Here is a 25,197-nt window from a genome sequence, read left to right on the forward strand (position 1 = left end):
AACTACAAATGTCTGCTAGCTTGACAGCACCTACTCCTGTAATGGTAGGGTCCCAACTCTATCTCAAAGTATTACCCAGTTATTTCTCTTTCTAAGGCTCCCTATCATGCTCCATCCTGGTCACTAAGTCTCTCCAAATATTATCCAATATCCTAACTTTTAACATTTTAGATGAGTTTTTCCTGTTTTGAACTTTATATACTATATAATGATATAGTGTTTTGTCTCTGTCTTCTTTTGATAAACATTATTTGTGAGATTCAACCTTGTTGTGTCTAACTAGTTCATTTATTATCGCTACTATTGAGTTTTACATATTGTAATACGTTATTTCATTAAAATAAGAAACATTTCAAAGGGGACTTTAAAAAAAATGACTGGTATGTGAGGGGAAGAAAATGCCAATGACTGAGTTCTGACTTCATAGAGCAAACTTACAAGTAATTATTTAAAGCCTTTAGTAACACAGAGATGTCAATTGCAACATTATTACAAGGGCAAAAATTTATCAAATAAGACATCCCATCAGAATTACAGGTTTATTTTAGAGCCTATTTTCAGAGGCCATGGCAACAATTTCTCAGGTTTTGGAATCTTACAAGATAATGGTTGTACTCATGATATTTCCAAGGCTAGATTTATATGAGAGAGAATGTAACAATTTCTAACAACAATGTAATTCATAGAAGTCTATTTTGCACAGAGAAACAAAATTTATATTCTTGTGAATGTTTTCAACCTAACAGTTTTTCAAATTAGTTTCTTTTAAATAGTTTGGGCTGAAGAATGATAACTCTGTAGCTATAGAGGGAGGGGACAACTTCTACATTTCTGAGATTCTCTTTTTAAAAATAATATTTTTATTGTGAAATAAAATGTAGATAATGAAAATCACATGGGTCAAATGTGTGGCTTAATAAATTATTATAAGGTGAAAATCATACAAGTATGAACTAGAACTTTGCCAGTCACCCCAGAAGTCCCTTTCCTGTGACACACTCCATTCACAGACCCTCCTGTCCCCAATAAGAAACCATTATCCTGACCCCCCTGGCAATGGGCAAGGAGACACCTGATTGGTGGTGTTGCTCTTATATCAATCAGGGGCAAAGCAGATGTACAGTCCTTAGTTCATCCTAGCTTGATGCCTGTGTCGGTGGCCAGAGCTGTTTCATGCCTGAAGCACATAAAAAAAAACCATTATCCTGAATTATATAATAATTACTTCCATGTAATTTAAAAAAATTTTTTATCACACAAGTGTGAGTTCCTAGACAAATCTACAGATTTGTCCACAAATCTATAGATTTTCTCCTTCATCTTTTTCACTTTCTTATCATTTATGTTTAAACTAATAATACTACCATTGTCATTGCTGGATATACTGTATTAAAACATTTTTGGCACATTTTCTCCCCATTTTCCTCTAACACCAATTTTTAAAAATAGAGCATGTTGCCTACATAATACTCTCTCCCACTCAACCCATGCTGATTTTTAGTTCTACAGTAGTTATATATTTAATGCTCCCAATCAGTCCTTTTTTCTGGTTATAAATGTATATCTAGAGTTGATTCTTTGGTAGGTGCTTCTTCAAAAAGGGCTCATGGGAATGACCTTCTCTGAGTCATGCATATTGATAACAGTTTCTCCATGTTCTTAATACTTTGAAAGTCAATTTTACTGGATATAAAATCCTTAGTTCATACTTTATTTTTTTAATACATTAAATGTAATTCCATTTCCCTTTGGTATGAAATGTTTGTGTTGAAAAATCTGATGATAATTTAAATTTCTTTTTTCTTAGGCTTGGAGCCTTGGCATGGTGGCACATGGAAGTGTTCTGGTTCCCCAATGTGGAAGCCCTCCAAAAAGATCTACATTTCTTAACTTTGTAAGTCAGAAATGATTTTTATTCATAAATGCACAACATATTTTCCTTTAAAGAGAGGTCCAGTGATTTTGCTAGAGCATCTTAATATTGGCTTCTCTGGGTCAACATTCTCTAGTACATAGTAAGCTCTTTTAATGTGTAAGGGAGGGGCCACGTGGTTCTACTCTTCCTCCTTCTTGCTAGTTGAATGTTGGGCAGATGCTTGGCCTAGACTCCTCTTCCCCCAGCTCTTGGCATTCAGGCCTTCTTTGATTTCTTTCATCAGTAATGCATAATTCTCATCATATAGATCTGATACACTTTTTGTTCGATATATACATAAGTGTTTCATTTCTTTTGGAGCATTTATAACATGTATTGCTTAATATTTTGTTGGCCATTTGTTCATAGTCAGTGTATAGAAATGCAAATGACTTGTGTATGCTGATCCTGGATTGTGTGACCTTGCTAAACTCACTAGTCTAGGGGTTATTTAGTAGATCCCTTTCATTTTCTACATAGGCAATTAGTCATCTTTGAATGAAGAGAGTTATTTCTTCCTTTCCAATTTACATTACTTTTCTTGCCTAATTGCTGTGGCTAGATCCTTCATTACTATGATGAGTAGATATACTTGCCTTGCCCTCAATCTTAGAGGAAGAGCATTTAACCTTTGCAGTGTAATCCCTGACACTAGTTTTTTCCCTTCTTTTTGTAATGCAAGCACCTGATATAGTCCATTTCAAGAGGCATCCATTTCAAAGAGGCATCCACTTCAAAGACGATTATCTCCAATAAACAAATTGCTAGTCACACTTCTAGATAAAGAGCCAGACTTTCTCCCCACCCTGAGGATCTTTTGTTTTAAAGATCCTGGTTGATTTTTTTTCATTTAAAAAATTTTTTATTGTTGAGATTATTGCAGATGTCCCTCTTTTCCCCCCCATTGCCCCCTTACACCTGGTTCCCGCCCCACCCTAGGCCTTCGCCACCCTATTGTCTGTGTCCATTGGTAATGCATACATGCATATAAGATCTTTGTTTAATCTCTTCCCACCCCCGACCCCCTTCCCTCTGAGAATCATCAATTTGTTCCATTTCCATGCCTCTGATTCTATTTTAATCACTAGTTTATTTTGTTCATTAGATTTCTTATTTATTTTGATTTTTAGATTCAATTGTTGATAGGTATGTATTTGTTGCCATTTTGTTGTTCATAGTTTTTATCTTTTTCTTTTTCTTCTTTTCCTCTTCTTTAAAGAATACCCTTCAGCATTTCATATAATACTGGTTTGGTGGTGATGAACTCCTTTAGCTTTTTCTTGTCTGTGAAGCTTTTTATCTGACCTTCAATTCTAAATGATAGCTTTGCTGGGTAGAGTAATCTTGGTTGTAGGTCCTTGCTATTCATCACTTTGAATATTTCTTGCCACTCCCTCTGGCCTGCATAGTTTCTGTTGAGAAATCAGCTGGCAGTCGTATGGGCATTCCCTTGTATGTAACTAACTGCTTTTCTCTTGCTGCTTTTACGATTCTCTCTTTGTCTTTAGTCCTTGGCATTTTAATTATGATGTGTCTTGGTGTGGTCCTCTTTGGATTCCTTTTGTTTGGGGTTCTCTGCGCTTCCTGGACTTGTAAGTCTATTTCTTTCACCAGGTTGGGGAAGATTTCTGTCATTATTTCTTCAAATAGATTTTCAGTATCTTGGTCTATTTGTTCTGGCACCCCCATAATGTGAATGTTGGTACACTTGAAGTTGTTCCAGAGGCTCCTTACATTATCTTCATTTTTAAATTGTTTTTTCTTTTTGCTCTTCTGGTTGGGTGTTTTGTTTCCCATATTTCAAATCATTGATTTGATTCTCAGAATTTTCTAGTCTACTGTTGAATCCCTGTATATCATTCATTATTTCAGTCAGTGTATGCTTAATTTCTCACTGGTCCTTTTCCATCTTTTTGGAGGCTTCCAGAAGATTATTGAGTAACCTTCTAATTGTGGTTTCAAACTCTATATCCAGTAGTTTTCTTTCTTCCATTTCTTTCATTTGTGACATGTTTCTTTGTCTCCACATTTTGGCTGCTTCCCTGTGTTTGTTTATATGTATTGGGTAGAGCTGCTAAGTCTCCTTGAGTTGATAGAGTGGTCTTGTGTAGTAGGTGTCCTATAGGGCTCAGTGGCTCAGCCTCCCCAGTCACCGGAGCTGGGAGCTCTAGGTGCACCCCTTTGTGTGCTGTGTGCACAGTCTTGTTGTAGTTGAGCCTTGATTGCTGTTGGTATCACTGGGAGGAATTGACCTGCAGGCCAATTGGCCATGAGGAACAGCTGTGACTACAGTGGGAGAGGTGCTGTGCAGGAGACATCCCTATGGAGCAGGACTTGCTTCAGTGGGGCTTTGGTGCTCACTGAGTCTGCCCCTTGAGTGTGTTGCTTATGAATGTGTAGAGTTGTAATCTGGTATGGTCTCACTCTGACAACTGGGTACACTGGCTCTTGGGTCTCCAGGGAGGTGAAAAGTCAGCCACTGCCTGGGGCCACCTGACAGGAGCTACAGAGAGATCTGCAGATTCTTCCTCTTTATATTGGGTTTGGAAGTGCCCAGATGAGGCCCAGCTCTGAAGCAAGGCAGGCTGGTGCTGGTGCTAGGTGTTGGGCCTTTTATTGATAGGTTTGGGGCTCCCTGACCCAGCTGCAGCTAGAGAGATTTTAGCTTGGGCAAGGTCAGGACATTCATATGCAAAAGCTGTTGCACACAGTTTGGGTGGGGCTGCAAATTGGGTGAGGCGAGGTCTTAGGGAACCAACAGGGTGGAGCAAACAGAAATGGCTGCTAGTCAGCCCTGCAACCGGGGAGGTCCCAGCATAGGAACAATGATCCCTGCAAGCACCTTCATCTGGGAGAAAGCCGCCCCGGAGTTCCTGCCCTGATGCCAGACAATACAGTTCTTCCTCATAAGTGTCTGTGTGCGTCAGAGCCTTGCTCTGGTGCTGGAGCTCAGAGGAAGCGGGGACTTGTAAGTTCAGTTCATGTGCCGGCCTTTTAAGAGGAACAGCTGAGTCTCCAGCAGCCTTTGTGTCACTGAGCCCCAATCCGCACTGGTTTTTACAGCCTAGAGTTCTTAGTGCCCCTAGCAACTTCTTTTCCCAGCTCTAGGACCCTGGGCTGGTGCAGAGCTGGGACCCCTTGCTCCTCATGGTTGGCCTCTGCAGAGATTAAAAAAGCAGCACATGTGGGTGCTGGACCATCCCGTTCTGCGCCTCCACACCTCCTACCAGTCTCAGAGTGCTTTTTTCCTTACTTCTCTAGTTGTAGGGCTTTCAATTAGCCAGCTTTCTGGTGGTTCTGGGTGATGGTTGTTCTATATTTTAGTTGTAATTTTGATGTGGTTGTGGGAGGCAGTGAGTACAGGCTTTTACCTATGCTGCCATCTTCCTTTCTTTCAAGATCTTGGTTGATATTAATAACTGACCATTTGGGCTATGTTTTTATACTCTTCCTATGCTTTAAATTGCAGCTCTAATGTTATAAATTCACCAACAAAGAATGAGTCCATGAAACCCTAGGCCCTCACCCTCAACTCAACCCTAATAAAAGCAGTACCTCACTCCAGGCATGTGTTCATTCTCTCTCTCTCTCTCTCCCCTCCCTATCTCATGACCTTGCTTTGTGACCTTAGGTATGCTATGTAATTTCCAGGACTTCTAAATAATAAGCCTTTATCTTGTCAAAGTTTCCTGATGGTTATTGCTGAAGAGTGTCTTGCAATTATAATATGAACCACAATTGCTGGTCCAGCCAGTACTGATAGGCTGAAACCAGCCCAAAATAGTCAAACACCATTAAGTATGATACTACCTGTAGGTTTTTTTTCTATAAAAGATGCTCTTTTCAAGTTGAGGAAGTTCCTCTCTGTTTCTTGTGTAGTGAGAGTTTTTTCTTCTTATAATCATGAATAGATATTGGATTTTGTTGAATATTTTTTCTGTGTAAATTGATGTGTTAATCCCACATATCAAAAAGATAAAAAAGAAATATTATATGATGATAAATATTATTTTCTTTATCCTGTTAATATGCTGGGTTGCATTGACTGATTTTAAAATATTGAACCAGACTTGCATACCTGTAGTAAATCCTACTTGGTTGTGGTATATTATCCTTTATATACATGATTGAATTTCATTTGTTAAAGTTTGTGGGGGTTATTCTTGGAATCTATATCCAGGAAGGATATTGGTTTATAGTTTTTTTAAATGCAGTCTTTGTATTATTTGGTGTCAGGATAATTCTGCCTTCATTAAATGAATTGGGAAGTGTTCCCACTCCTTCCATCCATGTTATTTTCTTTGAATGTTTGGTAAAAGTACCCAGCGAAACAATCTGGTACTTTAGAGTTTTGCTTTTTTTGGCGGGAAGGGGGGATTTTAATAGTACACATTTATTTAATTTAATGATTATATGTGTATTTGTGTGGTCTATATCTTCTTGGCTGTGTTTTGGTAGTTTGTGGTTTTTGAGGATTGGTCAATTTCTGCTCCGTTTTCAAATTAAATGAACATGAATTTATTTTTAGTATCTCTTATTTTTTAAATGTTTATAATTGTGGTTAAAATATACATGTCATAAAATTTACTATCTTAACTATACAGTTCCATAATGTTAAGTACATTTACAGTGTTGTACAAGCAATCTCAAGAACTTTTTTCATTTTGCAAAACCGAGACTCTATACCCATTAAATAACTCCCATTGCCATTCCCCCAGGCCTTGGCAACCACCACTCTATTGTTTGTCTCTACGAATTTGACTATTAGAGACCTCTTATAAGTGGAGTCAAAAAGTATTTGTCTTTTTGTGACTGGCATATTTCATTTAGCGTAATATCCTCAAGGTTCATTCACTGTGTAACATATGTCAGAATTTCCTTCCTTTTTATGGCTGAATAATATTCCATTGTATGAATATACCATATTTTGTTTATTTTTTTATCCATTGATGGACACGTGGGTTGCTTCCACATTTTGGCTATTGTGAAAAATGCTCTATGAATATGGGTATATACAAAATATCTCCTTGAGACCTTGATTTCAATTGTTTTAGATACATACCCAGAAATGGAATTGCTGAATCACATGGTAATTGTATTCTTAATTTTTTTAGGAACTGCCATACTGTTTTTCATAGAGGTGGCACCATTTTACATTCTCACCATGGTGTACAGTATTCCAATTTTTTTCATTTCCTCACCAACACGTGTCCTTTTCTTTAAAAAAGAAACAGTAGTCATCCTAATGGCTGTGAGGTGTCCTCATTGTGGTTTTGATTTGTGTTTCCCTAATTACTAATGATGTTGTGCATTTTTTCCTGTGCTTGTTGGCCATTTTCATTCTTTAGAAAAATGTCTATTCATCTCCTTTATCCATTTTTAATCATGTTGTTTCTGTTGTTGTTGTTGAATTATAGGAGATCTTTATATATTCTGGATATTAACCTGTTATGGGAGTGTACCCCTAGATATTCATGTTGAAGCTCTATCTCCCATATCTTAGAATGTGGCTGTATTTTGGTGACAGGGCCTTTAAATAGGTGATTAAATTAAAATGAAGGCATTAGTGTTGGTCCTAATTCAATTTTACTGCTGTCCTTATAAAAAGAGGTAATTTAGGCACACAAAGACACACCAGGGCTGTATGTACACAGAAGGGCAACCATGTGAAGAGGCAGCAAGGGGCTGAGGAGAGAGGCCTGAGAACAACCCAACCCATTTGGCACCCTGATATTTGACTTATACCCTCCAGAACTGTGAGAAAATACTGTAAATTTCTGTTATTTAAGCCCCCAACTATGGACTGAATTGTGTCCCTCAAAGTTAATATGTTGTAGTCCTAACCCCTAATATGACTGTATTTGGAGATAGGGCTTTTAGGGGGTAATTAAGGTAAAATGAGGTCATAAGGTTGGGGTCTTAATCTGATAGGATTGGTGGCCTTATCTGAAAAAGGAAAGAGGGAGGTTTTTCACTCTCCCCATGTGAAGAGGAAAGGCCATGTGCGGACACAGTGAGAAAGCTAGGTAGAGAGCTCTCACCAAAACTTGACCGTACAGGTACCCTGATCTTGAACTTCCAGCCTCCAGAACTGTGAGAAAATAAATTTCTGTTAAGTTACCCAGTCTATGCTATTTTGTTATAGTAGTTTGAGAAGACTAAGACATATTCAGTCTTTGTAGACCCATTTTAGAAGGAAGCGAGGCTGAATTTGATTCCAAGAGACAGTATGACAGCACGCCAGAGCTGAGCAAAGGTATCTGGGACATCACAGTCCCCTTGCTGAAAGAGAGGGAGTAAAGAAAGGGTTGTAAGGAAGAGAATTAACAGGTGTCTTGTGCCCCAGGATTAGGGGTCTTAGGTATCTTACACAATCTCCTGAATTTACTTTCTTTCATTAATTCATGTATTCATGTATTCATTCATTCATGTATTCATCAGTTATATACTGAACACTATTTGTCAGGCTTTATGCTAGGAGCTGAATCAGGCATGATTTTTACCCTCTTATTAAGGTGATGCAATGGATTCATGAATTTTTATGGTTAGCTTAATGTCACATGTATAGGTATTTGAGAAGACGAAGATCACTGGTATTAGGCTAATATAAAAATCAATATTATTGTAATTTTGGTTTGTAACTCCACTTGTTATTTTCTACAAGATTTAAAATGCAAATACATTAAAAGTTACAAATGTATGGTAGTGAGTACACATTGTATAAAGATGCAATTTGTGACATCAATAACATAAAATATGTATGTAAAACAGTAGAGTTTTTGCATAAAGTTATAAGTTAAGTTGGTACCAATTCAAATTACATTATTATAACTTTAGGTTGTTGTAATGTAATATAATCACCATGATAACCACAAAAAGTCTATAGAATATAAACACACAAAATGAGAATGGTATAAAACTTGGCTCTACAAAACATTAACTGAATGCAAAGAAGGTCGTAATATAAGAAATGAAGGACAAGAAAGAACAAAATGGCAAAAGTAATTATTTTCTTATCAGTAATTACTTTAAATGTATGTAGATTAGATTCCCAAATCAAAAGGCATAGATTGGCAGAATGAATTTTTTTAAGTATAAAGTTGTACATCTAAAATTTATATAATGTTATTAACCAATGTTACCAAAAATTAATAAAACAAATCATGATCCACGAATGTGCTGTCTACAAGAGACTCACCTTAGATCTAAAAGAAATGTGTTGAAAGTGAAGGGATAGAAAAAGATATACTATGCAAATAGAAACTGAAAGAGCTGGAGTGGCTATAGTAATATCAGATAATATAGACTTTAAGGCAAAAATAGTTACAGAAGAAAAATAAAGACATTGTATATTGAAAAAAAGTTTCAATTCACCAAAAAGATATAACAATTATAAGCATAAATTTACCAAATATAAGAGCATCAAAATATGTGAAGCAAATATTGACAGAACTGAAGGGAGAAACAGACAGTTCTATAATAATAGTTGGATACTTAATGCCCCACTTAAAATAATGGGCATAATCATATAGTAGAACAATAAGAACTTGTACAACACTATAGACTAATTAACTCTAATAGATACATACAGAATACTTCACCCAACAAAAGAATACACCCCTTTCTTAAGTGTATATGAAACAATCTCCAAGATAGATCATATATTAGACCATACAATAAGTCTCAGTAGATTTTAAAAGATTGAAGTCATAGAAAGTATATTTTCTAATCATAATGGAGTAAAACTAGAAATCAACAAGAAAAGGAAAACTGTAAAATTTACAAATATATAAAAATTAAATATACTCTTCAACAATCATGAGTCAAAAAAGAAATGACAAAGTAAATTTGAAAATGCCTTGAGACATATAAAATCCTATATAATAAAAGCTTATTAAGCTAAGTGTCCGGTTGTCCATTCAACCAATCAAAGTGTAATATGCTAATGATATGCTAAGGTCGCTCAACTGCTCGCTATGATGTGCACTGATCACCAGGGGCAGACAGTGGACCAGTAGGTTAGCTTCTGCTGAGGTCCGGCCAATCGGTACTGAGCCAGGCATGCTCTGGATCCCTGCCACAGTCCCTCCCCGCTGGCCAACATCCTGCATCCCTCCCTGTCCCTAATCATGCACCAGTGGGGTCCCTCGGCCTGGCTTGTGCCCTCTCATAATCCTGGACCCCTTGGGTAATGTCGGTGAGCTGGTTTCAGCCCGATCCTGCAGACCAGGCCGAGGGACCCCACGGTGCATGAATTCGTGCACGGGGCCTCTAGTTGAAAATATAACAAGCCACTATATTCTCACAAGGAATATAGTGAGAGCCATGCTAAAAGGGATAGTTATAACTATAAATGCTTACATTAAAAACAAGAAAGACCTCAAATCAGTGTCTTAACTTTGTACCCTAAGGACATAGAAATAGAAGAGCAAACTAAACCAAAAGGTAGGAAAAAGAAGGAAATAATAATGATTAGTGTGGAGATAAGTAAAATAGAGAAGAGAATAATCAACAAACCAACATTTGGTTCATTGAAAAGAACAAAACTGACAAAACTTTATCTTGATTAAATATGGAAAAAAGAGAAAGGACTCAAATTTCTAAAATCAGAAATGAAAGTGGAGACATTGCTATCTATTTTAAAGGGGGAAAAAAGGAATTATATAAAAGCACCATTAACAATTGTACACCAACGAATTGGATAACTGGATGACATCGACAAATTTCTAGGAAAAATAACACCTAGCAAAACTGAAACCTAAAGAAATAGAAAATCAAAATAGTTCTTAACTAAGAAGGAGATTGAATCAGTAAATCAAAACCTTCTGAGAACCCTAGCCAGTTTGGCCCAGTGGATAGAGCATTGGCCTTTTGACTAAAAGGTCCCAGGTTTGATTCCAGTCAAGGACACATGCCCGGGTTGCAGGCTCGATCCCCAGTAGGGGGTGTGAAGGAGGCAGCCAATCAATGATTCTCTCTCATCATTGATGTTTCTCTCTCCTTCTCCCACTCCCACTCCCTCTCTCTCTCCCTCTCCCTCTCCCTCTCCCTCTCCCTCTCCCTCTCCCTCTCCCTCTCCCTCTCCCTCTCCCTCTCCCTCTCCCTCTCCCTCCCTCTCTGAAATAAATAAAAATATATTTAAAAAACAAAAACAAAAAACAAAACCTTCTTAGAAAGAAAAGCATTGGACCAGATGGCTTCCCTGGCGAATTTGCAAACATTTAAAGAAGAATTAACACAAATCCTTCTCAAATTCATCCTAAAATTTGAAGGGGAAAGTGTACGTCCTAACTCATTCTAGAAAGCCAGCATTACCCTGATACCAAAACTAATGATACTTCAAGAAAAGAAAATTCAGCCCAATATCCTTATGAATATCAATGTAAAAATCCTGAACAAAATACTAGTGAACCAAATTCAGCAGCATTTTAAAAGAATTACACATCAAGACAAAGTGGGACTTATTCCTGGAATACAAGGATGATTCAATACATGAAAATCAATGGACCTCACCACATAAACAGAATGAAGGGGGGGGGGGAACCACATGTATATTTCAATTGATACAGTGAAAGCACTTGACAACATTCAACACCCTTTCATGATAACAATACTCAAGAAACTAGGAATAGAAAAAAGTTCCTTAATATATGAAAAGCTATAGCTAACATCATAATAATTGAAGAAAGATTGAAAGCTATTCCCCTAAGATCAGGAATAAAACAAGGATTCTGGCTGTCCCCACTTCTATTCAACATAAAAGTTGAATAGTAAACGTGGAAGTTTTGCCAGAGCAATCAGGCAATAAAAAGAAATAACAGGGGTAGTTTGAGATGGCAGTGGAGTAGGTGGATCTTGTTTGCAACTCCTCACAGAACCAAACTGGAAGTTACAACTAAATTGAGGAACAATCACCCTGAATTACCAACTAAAAACTATCCGAAGAGGAGACTTTTAACCAAGGACTGGCAGAAGAAGCCACTTCGAGACTGGTAGGAAGGGCAGAGAGACCCTAAAGGGGCTGGCCCTGCTCCTACAGGTGGCAGGCCCAGGTTATGGAGGGATATCTCAGCTGTGGGAGGTTCCCTCTGAGGGGCGTGAAGTCTAAACCCCAGACCAGGCTCCCCAACCCGGAACACAAGAGCCGGGAACAGGCACCCTCATAGCATTCAGCTGTGAAAGGCAGCAGGGTTTATGTCCACCAAGGGGAGGCAGAGCCTGCTGGAGGCAAAGCCACCCTTTTAAAGGGCCAATGCACAATTCTTCACAGCCACTTACCCTGGGCTCCTGCAGAGGAAGGGTGGTGCAGACTGGAGTTGCCTGAAGAGAGTCTGGGGTGGGTGGCTTTGGGAAGAGATGTGGGAGAGCAGCCACTAGGATCCTAGGGCTGGGTCATCCTCTGCTACTGCAGCTGCCATTTTTCTTGGAAGGAACAATCCCCTCAGAGCAGCATCAGCCTGGAGAAAAGCAATTTCCCCACCTCTGGAATCCCACTCACCCCACCCTGCATTTTAAACCCCGCTGAGTAGTCAGTGGCATAAACTGGAGCTTAGAAGACTGGGCAGTCTCAAGGGTTATTGGTGACTGGCTGGGGCAGGTCATTCTCCCCAATTTCCGAGGAACCTCACAGGATTTCCAATAGAAAAACTACATCTTCCCCCCAACCCCCCGCCACCCGCTGCCCACCCCGGCCCCGCTTCCAGCAGACACAACCTCTGGGCTCCATAGACTCTACCCACCTGACTAGTAGGGTCTCCACTCTGGCAACATCAGGGGAGAATCCGGGTCAGACTCAGACGTGTGGCTCGGGAGCAGGGAAAAATATCCACCATCTTCCCTGAAGTCTAAAAAGCCCTTCTACTCACAGGAGATCCTGTGGCCCCATCCTCCTGATTCTGCCAAAGGCACTTTCAGAGACTAAGCCTTTTTAGTGACTAAGCCTGGCAGATTGCCAGCAAGCAGAGACAGGTGGAGGCAGGCAGAGGCAGGAGGAGGCAGGCAGAGGCAGGGGGAGGCAGGCAGAGGCGGATCCCCAGGTGCCTTGGGACATTTGCTGACCTAGCTCTGGGCCCTGTGCTAGTAAAAGCTGGCTTTCGAGTACAGCTTGGTCCTTCCCGTGTGCAGCCAAGCCCAGCGGAAGCAGCCACAAACTGTGGATTGCTTGCAGTTTCAGACAAGTTGCTAAGGGCAAGGCATAATCAGCATCTGACATTGGTTTGCACCAGAGCACCTTCCAGGAGGTCTGGAACCAGTATACCAAGTGGCCGGTTTAAGACATCAAACCAGGAGCAACAAGCTGTACTTTTTTCTATTTTATTCTTTTCTTTATCTTTTATTTTCTATTTTTTCCTCTTCTTGTTCATTTTTCTTCTCTTATTTCCTTTATATTTCTTATGTGTTTATTTCCTTTTCTATTTTTCTTCTCTTATTCTTTTCCTCCATTTTTCTTTTTCTAAATTTTATTTTTTCCTTTCATATTTTCCCTTTCTTTTTCTTCTCTTCTTCTTGCTTTTTATTGCCTTTTATTATTCTTTTCTTATTCCTTTTGGTGTTATTGTTTTTGTTGGTTTGTTTTGTTCTGTCAGCACCTGTACAATAGCTTGCATGATGTGGTTGAAGTTGAACCTCACAGTCAGCCAGCCAACCATAAAAGGGCCAACAGCAATCAAAACCCAATTACAACAGGAGGGTCCACATAACCCACATAAGAGATATTCCTAGAGGGAATATTGAACATTCTTATAACAATTACTTTGAACTCTATATCTGACAAATTGCTTGCCTCCATTTCATTTTGCTCTTTTCCTGGAAATTCCTCCTGTTCTTTCATTTAGGGACTAGAGGCCCGGTGCACGAAATTCGTGCACGGAGGGGGGGTTGTCCTCAGCCCAGCCTGTACCCTCTCCAATCTGGGACCCCTCAGGATATCAAGGAGACAGCACCACTGGGTCCCACAGGACAGTTACTACATAAGGCCACCAAACGAAATCTGAGAGTCATAGTAGATCTATCTATTACATAGAAACAAACACAAAGAGATACCCATAATAGGGAAACAAACAATCTTATCTAATAATAGACAAATATGCAAATTGACCACAACTCCGACACACCCACAAGCCATGCCCACCATCCAATCAGAGCAAGCATGCAAATTAACCCAAACCAAAATGGCTACAGCCACAGAGAGCAAGGTTTCCTAGGTAACAGAGGAAGCCAAGCTTTCCATAGCCGTTGCAGGCCTAAGCCTCCACTCAAGCTACAAAGTTTCAATTATAGAAGGTAAACAAATTCAAACAAATGGCGGCAGAATGGAGCTTGAGAGAGCAGGCCAGGGTTGCCGCCGGCAACAGGGGAAGCAAAGCTTTCTGCACACCCTGGCCGGGCCCACCTGCTTAAGGCAACAAAGTTTCAATTATAACCCCAACACAAATGGCTGCCAGAGCCCCAGGCTTGGCTCCGCTCCAGGCTACAAAGTTTCAATTGTAGAAGGAAAATAAATTCCAGATACCAGGGCCTCTGCTTGGGTTGCCAGGGGGCGTGGCCGGCCTGCAAACCACCACAGGCCCCTCGCTCAGGCCGCCCCACGCCCCAAGGGAACCCCACCCTGATCAGGGACACCCTTCAGGGCAAACCAGCTGGCCCCCACCCCTGTACCAGGCCTCTATCCTATCTAATAAAAGAGTACTATGCAGATTGATCATCACTGCAACACACAATATAGCTGCCCCCATGTGGTCAAAGATCCTGCCCCCATGTGGACACAAGATGGCCACCACAAGATGGCCAGCAGGAGAGGGCAGTTGGGAGGCACTGGCCTGCAAGGGAGGGCAGTTGAGAGGGACCAAGCCTGCAAGGGAGGGCAGTTGGAGGTGATCAACCCTGCAGGAGAGGGCAGTAAGGGGTAACCAGGCCGGCAGAGGAGGGAAGTTGGGGGCAAACAGGCTGGCAGCAGAGTGGTTAGGGGGTGATCAGGCTGGCAGGCAGAAGTGGTTAGGGGCAATCAGGAAGGCAGGTAGGCAAGCAGTTGGGAGCCAGCAGTCCTGGATTGTGAGAGGGATTCCCAGGGATCGGGCCTAAACGGGCAGTTGTACATCCCTTGAGGGGTCCCAGATTGGAGAGGGTACAGGCTGGGCTGAGGACAACCCCCCCTCCGTGCACGAATTTCGTGCACCGGGCCTCTAGTCCCTAAATGAAAGAACAGGAGGAATTTCCAGGAAAAGAGCAAAATGAAATGGAGGCAAGCAATTTGTCAGATATAGAGTTCAAAGTAATTGTTATAAGAATGTTCAAGGAACTTAGTGAGAATTACAAGGAACTTAATGGGAACTACAAGAGTATGAAAAATGACATAAACCATGAATTAAGAACCAGACAGAAATGAAGAATACCATATCTGTATAATACAATGGAAGGGATTAAAAGTAGGTTGGATGAAGCAAAGGATCAAATCAGTGATTTGGGAGACAAGGTAGGAAAAAACACCCAATGAGACCAGCAAAAAAAAAAAATTAGAATGAGGATAGTTTAAGGGACCTGGGGACAACATGAAACATAACAATATCCAAATCATAGGGGTACAAGAAGGAGTTCAAAGCCATCAAGGGACAGAGAACCTGTTTGAAGAAATAATGACAGAAAATTTCTCTAATCTGGTGAAGGAAGAAGATACAAGTTCTGGAAGCAAAGAGAGTCCTAGTTAGGATGAACACAAGAGACCCATACCAAAACACATCATCATTAAAATGACAAAGGTTAGAGGTAAGGAGAGCTCATTAGAGGCAGCAAGAGACAGTGACTTACCTACAAAGGAATTCCCATAAAGGTGTCATCTGATTTCTCAACAGAAACACTTCAGACCAGAATGGATTGGTATGAAATATTCAAAGTAATAAAAAGCAAGAAACTGAAACCAAGACTACTCTATTCAGCAAGGCTATAATTTAAAAATGGGAGACAAAATGAAGGGCTTCCCAGAAAAAAAAAAAAGGCTAAAGGAGTTCATTACCATCAAACCAGCATTGCAGGAAATATTAAAAAGACTGCTTTAAGAAGAAGAAGAGATTGAGAGAGGAACATAGATATAAAGAAAAAGATGACAATAAGTAAGTACCTATCAATAATTACCTTATATGTGTCCAATCAAAACACATAGGGTAGCTGAATGTATAAGAAAACATGACCCACATATATTCTGTCTACTAGAGACCCACCTCAGAACAAAAGATTCACACAGACTGAAAGTGAAGGGATGCAAAAAATATTCCATGTAATTGGAAATTTTAAAAAATTTGGGGTAGCCCTAACCGGTTTGGCTCAGTGGATAGAGCGTCAGCCTGTGGACTGAAAGGTCCCAGGTTTGATTCTGGTCAAGGGCATGTACCTTGGTTGCGGGCACATCACCAGTAGGAGGTGTGCAGGAGGCAGCTGATTGATGTTTCTCTCTCATCAATGTTTCTAACTCACTATCCCTCTCCATTCCTCTCTGTAAAAAATCAATAAAATATATTTAAAAAATTAGGGTAGCAATACTTATATCTGACAAAATAGATTTCAAAGCAGTCATGGGAGAAACCAAGATGGTGGCATAGGTAAACACCTGAACTGCTGCCTCACACAGCAACTTCCAGAACCACAGGAAGGCTGGCTGAGTGGAAATTCTACAACTAGAAGGAAAGAGAAAAGCACACTGAGACTCACAGGAGCTGTGGAAGTAAAGGGCACAGGTACAGAGGTGCACCTGTGGAGAGGGCTGGCAACTGAGTACGGGGCTGGCTTTTTCAAGTGGGAGGGAGATAAAAGCTCCAGACTGCTCTGAACTCCAGTTCCTGGCGAGACTCTGGGGACCCAGACTCATATGAGGAGAAACTGGACTGTCTGGCAGTGGGCAAAACTCGAGGGCGGCTTTCTCTCAGAGGTGCTTGCAGTGATTACTGAGGGACACTGAGACCCAGGGGCCTCTTAGGGCAGGGCTGATGGGAAGCCATTGCTGTTTGCTCTGCCCTGAGATCCCGCCCCATGAAGCCATTGCTGTTTGCTCCGCCCTGAGACTCCGCCCCATCCAAGCTGAGCGCAGAGGCTTTTGCATATCAGTGGCCTGGTCCTTTGAATTCTAAACTTACCTAACAAACTGCAGCTGAGTCAGTGAGACCCAGAACATCCAAAAGAAGGCCCAAGGCCCCACAGCAGCTTGCATTGCTTCACAGCTGGGCCTCATCTGGGCACCTCCAAAACCCAAACAAAGAAGAGGAATCTGCAGATCTCTCCGTACCTCCTGCTGGGTGTCCTCAGGCAGAGGCTAAACTAGCACCTCCTTGGAGATCCAAGAGCCAGTGTACCCAGGGGTCAGAGTAGGACCATCCAGATTACAACTCCTCAGACCCATAAGGGACACACTCATGGGGCAGACTCAGTGAGCACCAAAGCCCCACTGAAGCAAGTCTTGCCTCATAAGGGTGTCTCCAGCACAGAAGTTCTCCCAGCATAAACACAGCTGATCCTCACTGCCAATTGGTCTGGAAGTCAATTCCTCCCAGTGATACCAACAACAATCAAGGCTTAACTACAATAAGACTGTGCACACAGCCCACAAAGGGGTGCACCAAGAGTGTCCACCTCAGGTAACTGGGGAGGCTGAGCCACTGGGCCCTATAGGACACCTAGCACACAAAGCCACTCTATCAATGTAGGGAAGCAGCCAAAATGCGGAGACAAAGAAACAGGTCACAAATGAAAGAAATGGAGGAAAGCAAGTGACTGGATATAGAGTTCAAAACCACGGTTATAAGGTTTTTCAAGAATTTTCTAGAAAAGGCCGATAACTTTAGTGACACCCTCGAGGATATGAAAAAGGACCAACTAGAAATTAAGCATACACTGACTGAAATAAAAAATAATATACAGAGATCCAACAGCACACTAGAGGTTTGCAAGAATCAAGTCAAAGATTTGAAATACATGGTACCATCTCTCACCTATCAGAATGGCTATCATCAATAAATCAACAAACGACAAGTGTTGGCGAGGATGTGGAGAAAAAGGAACCCTTGTGCACTGCTGGTGGGAATGTAGACTGGTGCAGCCACTGTGGAGAACAGTATGGAGTTTCCTCAAAAAACTGAAAATGGAACTCCCATTTGACCCAGTAATCCCACTCCTGGGAATATATCCAAAGAAACTAGAAACACCAATCAGAAAGGATATATGCCCCCCTATGTTCATCGCAGCACAATTTACAAAAGCTAAGATTTGGAAACAGCCTAGGTGCCCATCAGCAGATGACTGGATCAGAAAACTGTGGTACATCTACACAATGGAATACTATGCTGCCATAAAAAAGAAGGAATTCTCATCATTTGCAGCAACCTGGATGGAATTGGAGAACATTATGCTAAGTGAAATAAGCCAGTCAATGAAAGAAAAATACCACATGATCTCACTCATTTATGGATAATAAAGAACATTATAAACTGATGAACAAAAAGATAGATACAGAGACAGTAAAGCATCAAACAGACTGTCAAATTACAGGGGGAAAGTTAGGGAGAGGTGGGGGAGATAAGAGATCAACCGAAGGACTTGTATGCATGCATATAAGCATAACCAATGGACGCAAAACTCGGGGGGGTGAGGGCATGTATGGGAATGTGGTGGAGTGGACAATGGTAAGATATGTACACATATAATACCTTAATAAAAAAATTTTAAAAAAAATCAATAAAAATAATTATCAGCATAAAAAAAATATTTGAAGTACAAAGAAGCAAAAAACACCCAAATAAACTGGTGAATATAATAGAATCAGGGGCATAGAAAGGGAGTAGACTGACAATTCTCAGGGGGAAATGGGTTTGGGGGGTGCGGGAAGTGACTGGACAAAAATCGTACACCTATGAGGACAGTGGGGGGAGGGTAAGGGCAGAGGGTGGGGTGGGAACTGGGTGGAGGGGAGATATGGGGGAAAAAAGAGGAAAAATTGTAATAATCTGAAAATGAAGATTTATTGAAATAAAAAAAATAGATTTCAAAGCAAAGGCCATAACAAGAGACAAAGAAGGATTGATCCAACAAGAGGACATAACCCTGGTAAACATATATTCACCCAATATAGAAGCAATCTACACTAATAAAAGAGAAACATACAAATTAACCATCACTCCACTATACCCACCAGCCAATCAGGAGCGAATATGCAAATTAACCCAACTAAGATGGCAGCTGCCACGGAGCTGGAGTGAGCAGGAGGCTTCGGTTGCCCCCAGCGATGGAGGCAGCCAAGCTTCCCGCCTGCCCTGGCCGGCCCTGGCCTCCGCTCAAGGAGGCGCTGCAAAAAAAAGAAGAAAATGAAAAAAAGCCCCTTACCCAGGCTGGCCACACCACCATGAGGTAAGGGTACCTGCTGGGGAGCTTGGCCAGCCTGCAAACAGCCATCAGCCCTCAACCTGGCTGGCCAGGCACCCCAGTGGGGACCCTCACCCTGAAGGGGGTGTGGCCAGCCCATTTGCAGGGGGGCCACACCCCCATGGCCTAATCCCTGTAATCGGGCAGTTGAAGATCCCTCGAGGGGTCCCAGATTGGAGAGGGTGCAGGCTGGGCTGAGGGATACCCCTCCCCCCATGCATGAATTTCTTGCACCGGGCCACTAGTTAAATATAAAAAAAAAAAAACTTGAGCCCTGACTGGTTTGGCTCAGTGGACAGAGCGTCGGCCTGAGGACTGAAAGGTCCCAGGTTCAATTCCGGTCAAGGGCATGTACCTTGGTTATGGGCACATCCCCAGTGGGAGGTGTGCAGGAGGCAGCTGGTCGATGTTTCTCTCTCATCGATGTTTCTAACTCTCTCTCTCCCTTCCTCTCTGTAAAAAATGAATAAAATAAAACTTGGTGGACTGTAAGGGAGAGATCAACAGCGATACAGTCATAGTAGGAGACTTGAAAACTTCACTGTCATCACTAGAGAGATCTTCCATACAAAAAATTCAAGGAAAAAGCTATCTTTTTAAAAAAATATATTTTATTGATTTTTTACAGAGAGGAAGGGAAAGGGATAGAAAGTTAGAAACATTGATGAGAGAGAAACATCGATCAGCTGCCTCCTGCACACCTCCTACTGGGGATGTGCCTGCAACCAAGGTACATCCCCTTGACCGGAATCACACCTGGGACCCTTCAGACCACAGGCCAATGCTCTATCCACTGAGCCAAACCGGTCAGGGCAAAAACCTATATTCTTAAACTGAACATTTTTATTTATGCTTATTATCTAGATTAGAGGCCTATCTCAAGAAACAGGAAAAATTTCAAATAAATAATCTAAACCTACATCTAAAAGAACTAGAAAAAGGTCAACAAACAAAGCCCATATTTTCACAGATCTGGAACAAATACTCCAAAAATTTATATGGAACCAAAGTAGGCATGAATAGCCACAGCAATCTTGAGAAAGAAGATCAAGGTTGGAGGGATCACAATACCAGATATCAAGTTATATTACAAAGCCACTGTAATCAAAACAGCCTGGTACTGGCACAAGAACAGACATATAGACCAATGGAACATAACAGAGACTTCAGAAATTGACCCAACCCATTATGCTCAATTAATATTTGACAAAGGAGGCAAGAACATACAATGGAGTAAAGACAGTCTCTTCAATAAATGGTATTGGGAAAGTTGAACAGATACATGCAAAAAAAAAATGAAAGTGGACCACCAACTTACACCATACACAAAAATAAACTCAAAATGGATAAAGCACTTAAATGTAAGTTGTGTAACCATAAAAATCCTAGAAGATACATCTCCTAGGTCAAAGGAAACTAAGGTGAAAATAAACAAAATATAGTAAAATAAAAAGCTTCTGCACAGCAAAAGAAACGATCAACAAAATGAAAAAGGAGCCCACTGTATGGGAGAACATATTTGGCAATGATACATCTGATAAAGGTTTAATATCCAAAATAGATAAGGAACTCATACAACTTAACACAAGGGAGACAAACAATCCAATTGAAAAATGGGCAAAGGACCTAAATAGACATTTCTCCAAAGCAGTCGTTCAGATGGCCAAGAGACATATTGAAAAGATGCTCTAAGTCACTGATCATCAGAGGGATGCAAATTAAAACAACAATGAGGTATTACCTCACACCTGTCAGAATAGCTACCATAGCCATAGCTGGTTTGGCTCAGTGGATAGAGTGTTGACCTGTGGACTGAAGGGTCCCTGGTCAAGGGCACAAACCTGGGTTACAGGCTCGATCCCCAGTAGGGGGCATGCAGAAGGCAGCCGATCAGCGATTCTCTCTCATCATTGATGTTTCTATCTCTCTCTTCCTCTCTGAAATAAAAATTAAAAAAAAAGAATGGCTACCATCAACAAATCAACAGATGACAAGTCCTGGCGAGGATGTGGAGAAAAGGGAGTCCTAGTACACTGCTGGTGGACAGGCAGACTGGTGCAGCCATTATGGAAAGCAGTATGGAGTTTCCTCAAAAAACTTAAATATGAAACTGCCATTTGACCCAGTGATCCCACTTCTAGGAATATATCCTAAGAAACCAGAAACACCAATCAGAAAGAATGTATGCACCCCTGTGTTCATAGCAGCACAATTTACAATAGCTAAGATCTGGAAATAGCCTAAGTGCCCATCAGCAGATGAATGGATAAAAAAGCTGTGGTACATCTAAACCATAGAATACTATGCAGCAGTAAAGAAGAAAGATATCTTACCCTTTGAGACAGCATGGAGGGACCTGGAGAGTATCATGCATACTAAGTGAAATAAGCTAGTCAGAGAAAGACAAGTATCACATGATCTCACTAATATGTGGCATCTAATGAACAAAATAAACGGATTTGAAACCTAGGAGCCTGGCTACCGATTCCAGATTTAGCTCCTGGGACAGCGTGGTTCCCAAAGTGGCTGCACACCAGAAACACCTGGGGCATCCTGAACCCAGCCTCTAAAGTTCAGTTTCACTAACTGGGGTGGGGCCGCAGAATCCTGAGTGCTGATGAAGGTCAGCACATGACTTTAGGGTGCAGCCAGGCTAGAACTGTAGCCTGAAGGCAGTGGAGGGCGGGCTGTGGATTGGTTTTAAGTTGGGAGACTCTAGGTCAGATGTGAACTAGCAAAGCCCTTTCTGGCCAGTCCGTGTGAAATGGGTCCTGTGAGATGCTCATGCTGTCGGTTCCCATGCCTGTAGTTTCCCTGTTGTTCAGTTCTACAGTGTATTATACTTGCTTATTTTGTCTCTCTGAAGAAGCTGTGAGCACCAGGGTGGGGCTGGGGTTATCTTATTATGGATATACTAGAGGCCTGATACATGAAGATTCATGCAAGAATGGGCCTTCCTTCCCCTAGCTGCCCAGAGGCCCGGAGCAGCTGGGGGTGTGTGGAACGCCTGCATCATCACCATGGTGAGGACGCAAGCTTCCCGCCCTGCCCTCAGCTGCTTGGTGCCTGTGTATGCAAATTAACCCACCATCTTTGTTGGGTTAATTTGCATACCCACTCCTGATTGGCTGGTGGGCGTTGTGAATATACAGTCAATTTACATCTTCCTCTTTTATTAGTGTAGATTCCCAGCAAAAAGCACAGTGCCTGACCCAAAACAGACACCCGGTAAATAGTTCTTGAAAGAAAGAATGCATCAATGAATGCACTTTCAAAGGAGATAATGGAGACAGGGAGAATATTTAGGAAATTACTGAAAATACCAGGAAAAGTATTAAGGAAGGAGTGTTGTCAGCAAACTGGCAGACTAGGAGATCTCAATGTGCCGCCCTTCCATAAAGCAAGAAAAACAGTGAATAAACAACAGCATGCTGACAAAAATAGCTCTGGAATACAATAACAGAGCTGTAGATGCTTTGTGGAGCGCAGAAACCGAGAAAGGCGGCATAGAAAAGCCTAGGAAGCACTTAGCCTATCCAGCACAACTCATTGCCAAGAGATACCCCCTTAGTGTGTGTACTCCCCCAGGATTTTAATGGTTCCACATCTTACATTTAAGTCCTTTATCCATTTTGAGTTTATTCTTGTGTATGGTATAAATTGGTGGCCTAGTTTCATTTTTTTGCATGAATCTGTCCAATTTTCCCAGCACCATTTATTGAAGAGACTGTCTTGACTCCATTGTATGTTCTTGCCTCCTTTGTCATCTGGGAACAGAGATAATTGTTCTTTCTTTCTTATTTGGATGCTTTCATTTCTTTTTCTTGCCTAATTGCTCTGGTTCGAACTTCCAATACTATCTTGAATAGAAGTGAAAGTGGACATTTTTGTTTGTTCCTGATCTTAGATGAAAAACTCTGTCTTTCACCATTTAGTACCATTTTAGCTGTGAGCTTTTCATATATGGCCTTTATTATGTTGAGATAGTTTCCTTCTATTCCTAGTTTGTTGAGTGTTTTTCTCAGAAATGGGTGCTGAATTTTGTCATGTGTTTTTTCTCCATCAATTGAGATGATAATGTGTTTTTTCATCATTCTGTTAATGTGGTTTATTATATTGATTGATTTTTTAAAATGTTGTACCATCCTTACATTCTATAAATTAATTCCACTTGGCCGTAGTGGATAGTTCTATTAATGTACTGTTGAATTCTGTTTGCCAGGATTTTGATGAAAATTTTTGCATCAATATTCATCAGTGATATTTCTCTGTAGTTTTATTTTCTTGTGGAGCCTTTGTCTGGCTTTGGTACCAGAATAATGTTGGACTCAGGATAAGTTTGGAAGTGTTCCTTCCTCTTCAATTTTTAGTAAGAGTTTGAGGAAGGTTAGTACCAGTTCTTTAAATGTTTGGTAGACTTTACCTGTGAAGACTCCTGGTCCTGGGCTTTCCTTTGTTGGAATGTTTTTATTACTGATTCACTCTCCATACTAGTTATTATAGGTCTGTTCAGATTTTTTTCTCTTTCTTCAGAATTCAGTCTTGGCAGATTTGTGTTTCTAGGAATTTTACCATTTAATCAATGTTATCTGATGAGTTGATGTATAATTGTTCATAATATTCTCCATAATCCTTTTAATTTTAAAAAATTTTATTGCAATATCCCCACTTTCATTTCTGATTTTAATTATTGGAATATTCTCTATTTTTCTTAGTTTTAACTTAGCTTGAAAAATTTGTCAATCTTGTTGATCTTGTCAAGAACCAACTCTTGTTTTTGTTGATTTTCTCTATTGTTTTTCTAGTCTCTATTTCATTTATCTCTCCTCTAATCTTTATTATTTCCTTCCTTCTGGTAGCTTTGGGCTCAGTTTTGTTTTTTACTAGTTTCTTAAGGTCTAAAGTTACATTGTTGATTTGAGATTATTCTTTTTATAAGATTACAGCTATAAATTTCCATCTCAGCACTGCTTTTGCTACATCCTTTAAAGTTTTTATTTTTCATTTTCATTTGTTTCAAGGTATTTTCAAGTTTCCCTAATGATTTCTTCTTTAAGCCATTGGTTGTTGAAGAATGAATTTTTAAATTTCCACATATTTGTGAATTTTCCAGTTTTTCTCTTCTGTTGATTTCTAATTTCATCCCATTGTGATTGGAAAAATATTTTGTATAATTTTAATATTTAAGATTTATTTATACTTGTTTTGTGGCCTTATATATGGTCTCTCCTGCAGAATATAACATATGCATCTACTAAAAACATGTATCCTGCTATTGTTGGATGAAGTGTTGTGTATATGTCTGTTAGGTTCAAGTGGTCTATAGTGCTGTGCAAGTTCTCTATTTCCTTATTGGTTTTCAATATGGTTGTGCTATCCATTATTGAAAGTGGGTATTCAAGTCTCCTTACTGTTACTATAGATGTGTCTATATCTTCAATTCTGTCAATGTTTGTTTTATATATTTAAAAACTAATGTTTGGTGCATACATCTTTTAAAGTGTTATATCTTCTTGGTGAATTGACCAGTTTAATATTATATAATGTCTTTGTTTATCTCTTGTAACAATTAATACTATAAAGTTTATTTTGTCTGATATTAGTATAGCCACCCTCCTCTCTATTTTACTATTTCCATGGAATATCTTCTTCCTTTTATTTACTTGCAATCTAGATAAACTTACATCTAAAGTCAGTCTCTTAGGTAAACCTTTGGAGCAGTGGTTGCCAACCAGTGGTCTGCGGACCACTGGTGGTCCGTGAGGTCTGAAAGGTTGGCGACTGCTGCTTACAACAGTATATAATTGGATCCTGCTTTTTAAATCCATTCAGTCATCTATATATTTTTATTTCAGACTTTAGTCCACTTACATATAAAGCAA

At 40.4% G+C, this 25,197-nt stretch overlaps 1 pseudogene; it reads left to right on the top strand.

Moving 5' to 3' along the window:
• Nucleotides 1-1,045: 1,045 nt before the first annotated feature.
• LOC114228600 (small nucleolar RNA SNORA48) lies at nt 1,046-1,190 on the top strand (annotated as a pseudogene).
• The last annotated feature ends 24,007 nt before the right edge of the window (nt 1,191-25,197 follow it).

This window comes from Eptesicus fuscus, chromosome 1 (assembly GCF_027574615.1).
Source record: "Eptesicus fuscus isolate TK198812 chromosome 1, DD_ASM_mEF_20220401, whole genome shotgun sequence".
NCBI classification, from domain to species: Eukaryota; Metazoa; Chordata; class Mammalia; order Chiroptera; family Vespertilionidae; genus Eptesicus; species Eptesicus fuscus.